The sequence below is a fragment of the Cebus imitator genome, unplaced genomic scaffold (assembly GCF_001604975.1).
Source record: "Cebus imitator isolate Cc_AM_T3 unplaced genomic scaffold, Cebus_imitator-1.0 Scaffold396, whole genome shotgun sequence".
Lineage (NCBI taxonomy): Eukaryota > Metazoa > Chordata > Mammalia > Primates > Cebidae > Cebus > Cebus imitator.
In genome coordinates, this window is record NW_016107711.1 from 973,819 (window position 1) to 986,400 (window position 12,582).

Below are 12,582 nucleotides of genomic sequence, written 5' to 3' on the forward strand. Positions count from 1 at the left end.
AAGTGCGAAGATAGCCATACATTCAAGCACTGAAATTCACTCCTGCTTTGGGAAATTGGGAGAAGGGCATAGAAACAGTATCCCTGTGGTAGAAGTAACCTTACCAAATGAAAAAATGCTTACTTCCATCTAAGAACAAACAGGTCAACAGCAGTCCCTAACAATTTAATATAGTGCACCAAAAGCCTGGAACATGTTTATACAGATAGTAATTATACATCCAGAAATTCATTCTAAGGAAACAATGAGGGATTATATTCCAGGGTATTTATATCTCATTGTTATACATATTACCAAAAGTTTGAAGAAAATGTATATATCTAACAAAATGAGAATGAAGAAATTGTGGCACATCCTTTTGACAGAACACTCTGCATCCATGAAAATATTAACAGAGACCATTTCAGAATATGAAACGATGCTTATGATATGTAATTAAGCATGTCCACAGATGTCACCCCAGAGCAGCAGGATTTTGTGCTATTCTTATGTTTTATGATTTTCTGTATTTTCTCTATTCCCCCATTGCATATGCATGACTTTTAGGATTAGGAAAAAGCCCGCAGATGAGTATAAAACCAACAAAGATACAACCCCTAAGGCACCCATCCCTCCTTCCCCATCCAGAGTCTGTGAGTTTCTCATTCACAACCATCTGTTCATTGTATCTGTAGCAGTCAATCCCTCATTCTCAAAAAGTCATTTTCCAAATAAAATATGGGCTCAGATGATCCTCATGAAATAAGACCATGGTTTCCTCCATGCGTGACCCCCCACCATGCTGTGTTCCTATCTCCACCATGGTTTCTTTTCTTTTTTTTTTTTTTGGAGACAGAGTCTCTGTGTTGCCCAGGCTGGAGTGCAGTGGCGCAGTCTTGGCTCACTGCAACCTCCAAACACCTGGGTTCAAGCAATTCTCCTGCCTCAGCCTCCCAAGTAACTGGGACTACAGGCACATGCTGCCACACTCAGGTAATTTTTTGTATTTTTATAGAGATGGGGTTTCACTGTGTTGCCCAGGCTGGTCTTGAACTCCTGAACTCAGGCAATCCACCTGCCTCAGCCTCCAAAAATGCTAGAATTACAGGCGTGAGCCACGATACCTGGCCTACTATGGTCTCTTTCTTCTCCCTCTCCATCCATGCCTGCCCATGGACCCTCACCTGACATCCTTCCGCCCAATCCTTTCTCCCCTCTTCCCCCTTGCCCCAGCATTTCCCCCTGCCCACTGCATCTCTACATCTGAGCCCATATTTTATTTGGAAAATGACTTTTTGAGAATGAGGGATTGACTGCTACAGATACAATGAACAGATGGCTGTGGATGAGAAACTCTCAGACTCTGGATGGGGAAGGAGGGATGGGTGCCTTAGGGGTTGTACCTTTGTTGGTTTTACACTCACCTGTGGGCTTTTTCCTAACCCTGAAAGTCATGCATATGCAATATGGGAATATGTGAACTCTGGTTCTTTTCTGTCTGAACTGCCAATGTGATGCTTACCTAACTTTTGGGTGCAATAGCTTGGGTTTTATGTCCTCATTTGATTATAAGCTCTGTAGAGACAGAGTGGAATCTTTTCTTGGGGGAGTGAGGAAGGGGTCCCTTAGAAAAGGACATTGCCATATCCCTTTGATAGAACACTCTGTATCTATTAAAATGATATTCTCAGAGACCATTCCAGGCTGTTAATCAGTGCTTACGATACGTAATTACGTATAAAACAAAGTCTTGTAGTACTATGAATCCATCTTTTCTTAAAAACTATGTCTGAGGCACATGGCAAAGTTCACGACATGCCTGTTGAATGGATAAATGGAAAAGGAGTTCTTCGTGGCCAATGTTGTGCCCTTTTAAACGGCATTTTGGTAGGACATTTGGCAGAGTAAAATTTTCTTTTATCCCTTCACGTAGTAGACAGCTCAGAGAATCAAGGTCAGATTGCTGCTTTATTCATAATCTCTCAATGACTTCTTCTTCCAAGGTGACCTGGCCAAGCTCCCGATGGAACTGACCACATGGTGGAAAAGAGCTACATGGAGCACATTTTATTCCTACTTTCTTACCTGGAGAGTCTTTGGCAATGGTCTCAGTGAAAGCCTCTGTCTGAAAAGTCTGACAATGGCATTGGGCCCTACAATATGAACAAAAATAATTTTTTTTTCTAAAATCTGTATATTTCAAAATAACTGAAGGAATATTTATATTTTATTGACATGAAGAAATCTAAACAAAACTGAAATAGGTCTGTTGCAAATTTTCCCAGAAGATCAACTCCAACATGAGCCTTGTTTCTTCTTGGGCTATTCTAGCACAATCAACAACAGACGTAGAATAACTGCAACACTAAGCCAGAAGTCTTGCCCCCACACACTGCAAAGTGATTTCTAGCAGCACTGGGTTGGGTATTCCTATTTGAGTTCAGTAGAGAAGGACATATTTTTACTAAATTGCGTTAAGAGCATTTTACTTTCCAAAACTGGGTGAGAAGCTTCACAGAAACTGAAAGGAGGTCCTATCCTCTTCCTTGCAGCAGATGAGAAATGCCTCTGCTTGGGGCAGACTTATTGCTCACAGCCAATCTCCTGTTATCCTGGCCCAGACCCTCACTCCCTGCATCTTTCACTCGGGATCCAGCCAAGACCTTCAATGGGTCAAGCTTATCCCTACACCATGGCCTGTGCACATGCCCTTTCCTTGGACTAAAAAGTTCTTCCCTCTCTCTTCCTTGGCCAACTGCATATTCTGGTCTCACTTTAAATGCCACTTTTGGAAGGGTGGTTAATTCACCCCTATCGTGAGAATCTAAGTAAGGTTTCATGGTTTTGCTCTTATGGAGCATCCTGTGCTTAATTTTAACAGCAATTATCACAGTTTATAGTTACACGTTTGCCTGGTTATTTAAAGTCTGTCGCCTGTACTAGAATGTAAAGTTTGTGAAATCTGGGAGTCTGCTGATTTTGCTCATCCCAGGAGTTGGCGATTTGGAGGTTGATACGGTTTGGCTCTGTCCCCACCAAAATCTCATCTTGAATTCCTATGTGCTGTGGGAGGGACACAGTGGGAGGTTATTGAATCATGGGGGCAGGTTTTTCCCGTGCTGTTCTCGTGGTAGCGAATAAGTCTCACGAGATCTGATAGTTTTAAAAATTGGAGTTTCCCTGCAGAAGCTTTCTTTCTATGGTTGGCTGCCATGTAAGACATGCCTTTCACCTTCCATGTGGAACTGTTAAGTCCACTAAACCTCTTTTTCTTTCCAATCTCAGGTATGTCTTTAGCAGCAGCCTGAAAACAGACTAATACAGAAGCGCTCAGTGAACATTTGTAGAATGGAAGAGTCAATGACAGCCTCCAAAAGCTGCACTCAGGCACTCAGATTCTGCTCTTTGCTCTAACCTTCTCTCACGTTATCAAACACGTAGTTTCCAACCATTTCAATTTCCTACCCTGCACATTTAAAAGGAGGACAAACTTAGCCCACCTTATACGGGTACAAAACAGACTTGTGCTTGTTTACTGGGAAACTCTGAGACATGCAGAAGAACTGAGTTATTATTAATGTGCTTTCCAAATTTCCAAAAGAAAAATATGGTCAGACAGATGTGGTGTCATACACATGTGTATGTTGGAACAGAAATACTCTCCGTAGTGTCTGTTTACTTCCTGAATTTTATGGTTCTTTTGGAAACTCAAATGAATAGTGAATTGAATGTGGAAATGGCTGCTCCATTGGCAACCCCCAGAGGAAACGCATGCAACTGCACCATGAAAGAGACAAATCAATGCCCTAATTGTAACTATAAATCCAAGATGGCGGCTGCAAGGAAGACCCGACTGAAGCTATTAGAAGTTTAGACACTGGTTTTACAGATGATTGTATTTTTAGCTCCCTATAATTCACTGGGTCTCCAGTAAATAATTCCTTTACATCTGCTGCTGACAGTTCAATATTCCCTCTGATAATGTTCTCAGGTGTCAACAGATAGAGCATTGAAGCTTTGATCTCCATGCAGTGATTTGTCATCAGTTGCCACACTTTGAAGACGCTCCCCCTAGAAACCCATCCAACAGATTGGAACATGTACGGGGTGTTTCAAATGTGGTCAGACTCTAAGGCCCCTGCCTAAAAACAGGCTTAAATGGCTTCCACTGCATAATGCCAGATTCCTGACAAAAAAAAAATAACCCACTCCCCCACCCCCACCTGTTCGCCTCTCTCCTTCCCTAATCTGTACCCCCACTCCTCCGGAAAAAAAAAAAGAAAGTTTGCAGCACTGCCAAAGTCTTTTAAGAACCATTCCAAGGAGCCTCGGACAACCCTGACTCTCTAAAAGGATACCATTGTAAAGGCAAGAGCTCATATTTCAATGACATACGTATATGTCTCACAGAAACCAAGGTTTATGTGTCTCAGGATTTCTCCGTAGTTAACCACAATTGCAGGGAAATGGTACCACGTTCCTAGGGTTAAATGTGGTAGCAATTACTTTGCTGGCAAAGGAGAAGGAGGGTCTTGATGGCCTAAGTCCTAGGAGTCAGGATTAAATAAATGTGTCTTTTAGAGTTATGCTGATAACTTGGAACACTCCCTCTGTGCTGACTTTGACGCCACAACTGCTGTGGAACTAGCATTTCTTATAGATGAGCCCATTCTGACCTGGCCAGAAGGCACATGGGACAAGTTCAGAAAAAAAAATCAGTTTAAAGAAAAAGTAGTACATCTGTGTGCATATATGTGTGCGTGCGCGCGCACACACATACACACACACACAGATTGAGAAAACCCCCCAAAAATAATCTTGAACTTGTAGATTATTAAATGCTTTTAGGTATCAGGAAATAACTTGAAAATTGCTTTCCTGTATCATATTTACTAAAATGGTGCTATCAAATACTTTAGGGAAGGGAAGATATGGGTTGGGTAACCTGAGCATTGTTTAACGGTCACTGATTTTACTAATGGCCAGCCAGTCTTTTGGCTTTCATTAGAACACAAGAATGCGATAAGATTCCTGTGAGCATGATAAAACTCTAGGGGCCATTTATAAGTGCAATATGGTTTATGTTCAAGATCCCAGTTCCAGCTGGAATGGAAAATAATTCCCTGTCTCTGTCTTTCCCTGGTGGCTAGAATACCACATACAAATAATTTAAACAAAGAGCTTCACAAGTCAAAAAAATATAAACAGAAATATAGATCCCATCACTCCTACCACCAAAATGTGTCAACTCCTGGATTGGAAGCAACATAGAGGCTGTATATAATAGGACACAGTAAAAGATCAAGTCAGGAAGGAAGCGTTTTTCCAGCATACAAAATGATGAGAAGTCAGAAGTTTTCTTCTACTTGAGAATGGCAGAGATACTGAGTTCATAAATCCAAAAATCCCACATAGTCACCAATGTGCCTAATGGCTTTGGCTGGCCAGCTCAATGCTAAGAGGCAATCCCTAAGAAGAATGGCCTGAAGGAAATAGATGAGGTGGCTATAAGGAAAATAAAAAGTATATATACAGCAGAGAAAATTTCTTAGAAGAAAAAATCATCCTAAAAGAGAAAGGTACATTTAAATAGATAAGTAAGTAAGCAGGTAGGTGGGTAAATAGATACCAATCTATCTAGCTAGGTAGACAGATACAGACAGGGCTGAAAATGCAAGCTTGATTCGTTTCCATTTTGTCCCAGATCCTGAGAAGTCAAAATGTGTTTCTTACCCAGAAGCTGACTAAATCCAGTTTCAAATAAAAACCCTTTGACACCAAGTGACTGTGACCAACACTGACAGGGCTCAGAACAAGAGTAAAATGGAGGCACTAATTCCAGAAGTCTCAACACTTAAAAGTCATAAATGATGGGAACAAATTGTTAAATAAAATCCATTCTGTCTTCCCTTGACAACTATACCTCCATAATAACTTAGAAGGCCCAGTTTGAATTCAGAATTCTGAGTTTCTTGCCAGAATGTAGAAGAGGAGCCAGCCCAGATCTGAAGCCTGCCCTCTTCTCTCCTCACCCCATCACCAGTCCACATCATGGTGCTCCCGGAAGCACACATCGGATACCTTAGCTCACACATCACAGATCTGCCACATCCATGGAACAGTCCTCTGTCACCACCCACAGATCAGCAGCATAGTTTACCCTCAGAAGATCAAGCCAAGAGATGATACCACCAGGTTCAGGAAATGGGTTTCACTACCTTTGGGCAAAGAATCCAGGTACCTGGATGGTTAGCAGGTGGGGTACATCAGGTACGACAGGCTGCAGCCCTCTTCGCCCTGTAGATTCTCAGTCCCTGGAAAGAGGCATGGCAACAGAAAGGCTAGAGTGGGGCTCACTAAAGCCTGGGGCCTGGGACCAGACTTCTCTTGCCCAAATTCAAGGCCAATACTTTAAGCAGCCAAATACCCAATGAACCACTGTAGACTTCAGAAAGTAGGAACAAGAAAGTTAATGACAATTAAGAGAAGGTAGATTTTATATTCATTATCTATTGCTGTATTACAAATTATCCCAAATGTTATCAAATTAAAACAATCAACATTTATTATATCAGATTTCTCTCAGTCAGGAATCTGGGAGCGGCTTAGCAGAGTGCTTCTGGTCAAGAGTTCTTGTGAGGTTTCAGTTAAGCTGATGGCTGGGGCTGCATTCTCAACGGAAGGCCAGAAAAGGGAAGGAAGAAAGACTCTACCTCCAGGCTCACTCATGGGCTTGTTGGCAAGCCTCAGCTCCTCACTAGATTTTGGCAGGAAAACTTCGTTTCTTGCATGTGGACCATTGAAGAGACTGCCTGAGTGTTCTCTCGACATAGCAGCTGCCTCCCCCCAGAGCAAGTGATTTGAGGGAAGAACACACCCAAGGTGGAACTACAGTCTTTTTGTAACCTAATGTCAGAAGTGACATTCTATGACCTCTGCCAAGTGGTATTGATCCCATAGACCAGCCTTGGTACAGCGTGAGAGGAGACCACACACTGTGGTGAATACAGGAGGAGGGGCATTGGGGGCCAAGTGCTCTACTCCCGTGAAATGAGGATGTGGCCTATAGCTGTGGCCCACAGCAGCCCTCAATAAATACTTTTGTAAAAATGGAGGGGAGAGCCTGGGGGCAGTGTCTCATGCCTATAATCCCAGCACTTTGGGAGGCTGAGGTGGGTGGATCACTTGAGGTCAGGAGTTTCAGACCAGACTGGCCAACATGGTGAAACCCCACCTCTACTGAAAATACAAAATTAGCAGAGTGTGGTGGCAGGTGCCTGTAATCCCAGCTACTTGGGAGGCTGAGGCAGGAGAATCGCTTGAACCCAGGAGGTGGAGGTTGCAGTGAGCCGAGATTACACCACTGCACTCCAGCCTGGGCAACAAGAGCAAAACTCATCTCAAAAAAATAAAAATAAAAAAGAAAGGAGGGGAGAGAGGATAATTGGGAATTCATGGAATTCCCTTCACCCAACTCCATTTCTCATGCCCAAAAGTTACCTGAAGGATCAAATGGCCCTTTCCCCAAAGAAGTCCTTGGGGCTTAGACCTGAAGGTGGGATGCCTTTCACTAATTATCCCAGTCACCCTTCAAACCACTGCACACCCCTCATGTCCTGCTCAAATGTTACTCGCTCTGAGAACAATTTCCTGGGTCACCAAATCCCAGTTCCCATGGCCCTCCTGGTTGTTATACTCCTGTGTGGCACATTTCACATTCTGTTACAATCTTTATTATTATTATTATTCTTAGCCTCCTTATTGAATATCTGACCCCAGGGCTCAGCTATTGAGTGTTGGCGGAGCACCTCCCCTGTGGATGATGATATTATCACAAATCCTCCTCTCCACATGGGAACATCTGTCCACACACCATCCCCTGCCCATCCACAAACTCTCTAGTCTGTTCCTCGTAGGTCAGCCCTGCAAGGCAGAGATCTTCAATCCCCGAGTCACAGACTGCTCCTAGTTCCTGGCAGCCTAGGAACTGGGCTGCACTGTAGGTGGTGAGTGGGGGGCGAGGGGTGAGTGAGGGAAGCTTCATCTGTATTTATGGCCGCTCCCTACTGCTCATGTTACCACCTGATCTCCGCCTCCTGACATATCAGCAGCATTAAATTCTCATAGATGCACAAACCCTACTGTGAACTGCACGTGCCAGGGATCTAGGTTGTGTGCTTCCTATGAGAATCTAATGCCTGATGATCTGTCACTGTCTCCCATCACGCCCAGATGGGACCATCTGGTTGTAGGAAAACAAGCTCAGGGATCCCACTGATTCTACTTGATGGTGAGTTCTAGAATTATTTCATTATGTATTACAATGTCACAACAATAGAAATAAAGTACACCTTAAATGTAATATGCCTGAATTATCCCAAAACCAGCCCCACTGCTGGTCTGTGGAAAAATTGTCTTCCATGAAATTGGTCCCTGGTACCAAAAAGGTTGGGGACCGCCCCTCATGGCACCTTCCCCTCTGCCAGCTCCGAGCCCAGGCTCTTTGAGTCACACTGAGGCTCTGTTGAATCCCAAGTGCCACATGACAGATCCCTACAGAAATGCACCCGGTGCAACACCAGTGCCACGGAAGAGATTTCAGGCTAAAGAGGAAATGTCAAATTTCTCTTTGCTTCAAATTCTCTTCCACACAACCCTGCAATCCTCTTCCCTAAGGCACTCTGGAGCACAACTTCAACCTTTCTGGGAGTCACATAGAAAAGGGGACGACGCTTATCTAGGCTAAAAACCATTCCCTGTGTAACCCTGTACTGAAGCAACATCACAAAAATTTGAATTAATATGTAGAAGTCATTTAAAACTTATTTCTTTTCATTACAGGCTTTGGAAACATAGTCACTTGAAAGCTTTTTGTGCCTCTTAAAAGGACCTTTCCACCCTTCCCATAAGTAAGGTACCTGACTATAACAATATAAGGGATCCCTTACATAGGAAAAATGGCTGAGACATTTATTGATTCTCTACTTGGTCTCTAATTCATTATATTCATAAAACCTGTTGTAATTTTTAATAAAATCTCAGACAGCTTATGACTACAACTGACTACTTAGCAGTTAGTAAATCATTTCTTACTTCTAAGGGTCATTCAATGTAACAGTCCAATGGAAGCATATTGTGATAAGCTGCAGTTCGGATAAGGTCTAACTTGCTGTCTCTCCCATCCCTGCTGATAGGCAATGGAATGCAGACTTCTGTTTCTATGAGCCGTGTCACATCTGGTTCAGGTTGCTCGTGGTCCACAGTGGCCCACGTTCATTACCATCTAATAGCCGCTTGTCCTTTGTCAGGCGCTGTCTCAAGGCAAGCCTTAGGCCTGACACCCACATCTACTTCAGGTCTCTGAATCTTTGAATCTCTCCCCTTGTGACCTTCTCTCACTGGCTGCCACAGTGTCAAACACACAGTAAGTCAAGCAGCCAGTCATTGAACTTAAGAGTCACAGACATCTGTGTTAACTGGGACCTTGGAGATCACAGGGTGAAGCTGACTCCTGTGGCAAATGGGAGGGATGAAGCCATTTGTCCCAGGACAGCCAGGAAGTTCTGACCTGGAGGACCACTGTGACATCCGGGGGGTGGGAGTGCAGTCTCAGCCAGAGAGAGTGAGCTGGAGGGCTAGCTCAGTCACAAACAGGAGCCCCATTTCCTCTCTTGCTTCAGTTTCCTCATTTGCAAAACAGAGGTAACAGGAGTACCTACCTCTTGGGATGTTTGTGGAGACTAAATGAGTTTATATTTGTGACACTCTTAGAATAGAGCCCAGCACCTTGAAAGTGCTACAGCTGTTTGCTAAATGAATGAATGAAAAGTAAATAATCAATAGCCCTTTTAAATGTAACAGCGATTTTGAATTTTTCTTTATTAAAACTGAGGAAGTCTTTCTTTAAATAAAATCTCACTCAGAAGCCATATATCTGTAATTTAAATATGTGTGCATATATGCATATATAACAAAGATCTTTACAACGATTAAAATCAGAACTATTATAAATACACACACAGAATCTCATCTGAGACTTCACTCTCCTTTGCCACATGAAGGCAAAGCTCCTAAAGTTATGCCCACTTCTCAGACAGCGCCTGGTCTGAGGCTCTCTGAGGAAGCCATGGACCACTGTCTGCCAAGCCTGAGAGCTCTGAGGTCACAGGGCCAACGCCAGCAGTCAGGGCGTGGTGCACGGACGATGGTCTGGCCAGCTCAGGGATGTTCCAAGGGGAATGACCACTTTGACTGATGCCCTTGATTGGCTCTGAATTTCCCACAGATGCCATGAGAAGGATGGGGCTTCTGTTCTGGAAGCTGATGGGCCAATAATGGCTGCTTGAAAGGGTGAGAATTTCCCCCATTTCTAAAACCTTGCCATGGAGGTCACAACTGACCACACTGGGCATCTGAGTAGAACCTAGAATCAGCCTGTCACCCCCATGATGGGACAGTTTCAGGATCAGGCAGTGGTCAAGTAGGTGTCTGAGGAATGTCTCGGCAGCTTTGAAAAATGGATCTGGGACGTTGGGAGGAGTGGACTTTGATCTCAGAGGTGGTCAGCACAGCTCCTTCAAGAAGCCATACATTCCTTCTTTCTCATCCTTTTGTGAATGTCATGTAAACAGAGAAAAACATAAATTAAAATTTTAAATTAAAAAAATTTTTAATTTTAAATTCTGGGATACATGTGTAGGACGTGCAGGTTTGTTACATAGGTAAACGTGTGCCATGGTGGTTAGCTGCACCTATCAACCCATCACCTAGGTATTAAGCCCTGCACACATTAGCTATTTATCCTGATGCTCTCCCTCTCCCTGCACCCTCAACAGGCCCTGGTAAATTAAAAATTTAAATACAAAAAAAAAAAAAGAAGAACTTCTTTTTCCTTTTTAAGGTTATTTTTTTTCTTTCTCCTCCCTTGACTGTCAGTTTTATCTGTTTTGCATATCCTGCTTACTAAGAACCAGGATAATTCATTCAGAAATGGGACTGAAATTAACATGAGCCTCCTTTATTGGAAAGGGAACATGCAAAGCCAAGGCAGGAATAGCTTCTAGGTTCATAATTCACACCGCTGCTGGGGCGTTCGTTGATTCCTTTGGTGGGGCTTTATGGATTGTGGTGATCTGTGTTGCAGACCACCCAATATGAAAATAAACTCAACCACTAATGCTTTCAGCATACAGCCAAACTGAACGAAACCAAGAGTAACAGCAGGCAGACCACCCTCCATTGCAAGAGGCGGTGTGCGTGTTGAATGTGTGTGTTGGACGTATGTGTCGAGTCTCTTGGCGGCTGGTCTGCTGCCTCACCAGACTCGGGAGAGCTGTGGACCCAGGCACTCCCCAGAGGCAGCCGAAGCACCTGGCCCAGGATAAGCCTTTGTTCTCTTACTTGTTAAGAGCATCCTTCATTGTAAGAGGTCACAATCCATTGATTCAACTCCTGTTTGAAAGATCAGCATTCATTCAATAAACATATTCTGAGTACCCAAGAAATACAACATGAAAACCAAGAAGAAAAAGACACAGAGGAGGAGGAGAAAAAGAAGAGGAGGCAGCAGAAGCAGAAGAGAAAAGATAAACTTCCTGTTCTAAAAAGTCCCCAGCCCTAGGGAACAACAGAAACATCAAACTAACAAGAAGCCGGCAGGTGTGAATGGTCTCAAAGACACACACAAGCAAGAAAGGGATGTGTGGCACTTTCTGAAAGTGCCCTTCTAGAACTTGGCCTTAAGAGATAGGAAGAATGGGCCAGCCAGGTGCGGTGGCTTATGCCTGTAATCCCAGGACTTCAGGAGGCCTGAGGCAGGTAGATCACTTGAGGTCAGGAGTTCAAGACCAGCCTGGCCAACATGATAAAACCCCATCTCTACTGAAAATACAAAAATTAGTGTGATGGCACATGCCTGTAATCCCGGCTGCTCTGGAGGCTGAGGCAGGAGAATTGCTTGAACCCGGGAGGTGAAGAGTGCAGTGAGATCTCACCACTGAATTCCAGCCTGGGCAACAGACTGAGACTCTGTCTCAAAAAAAAGGAAGAAATTTATTTAATGCAGAAGTTGGAAGAAAACATTCTTAATAGAGGAAACAGAATAAGCACTCTTTCTAGCACACAGTAAGTGCTCAACACACTTGTATTGAATAAATGTCAAAAGGCACATTCTTCTCTTATCACCAAGGGAAGCCCCCAGTGTTCTGATCCTTGGAAACCCAGAACATTCATTGAAAAGGATAAATCAGTATTGAGAAGAGTTCATTTAAACTTTATCCAAGAAGTTTTTGAAAGTGGTATACACTGGGAGACAAAACTTAATTTAAAATCCACTTTCTCATTGTTTCATTAGATACTTTTTTTTAAGCTGAATATATCTGTGAAAGCATGTCTTCAGACTCTGGAAAACATTTCATAACTGTCATATCCAACAAACTTAGATGTCCCCAGAATAAAACATGATTATCTTTGGATTTCCAACAAACATTTCCTTCTGATAAACTTGATTAGAATTGGTAGATGGAATTTTGTTTTTAAAAATGTAACAGGCCAGGTGTGGTGGCTCACACCTGTAATCCCAGCACTTTGAGAGGCCGAGGTGGG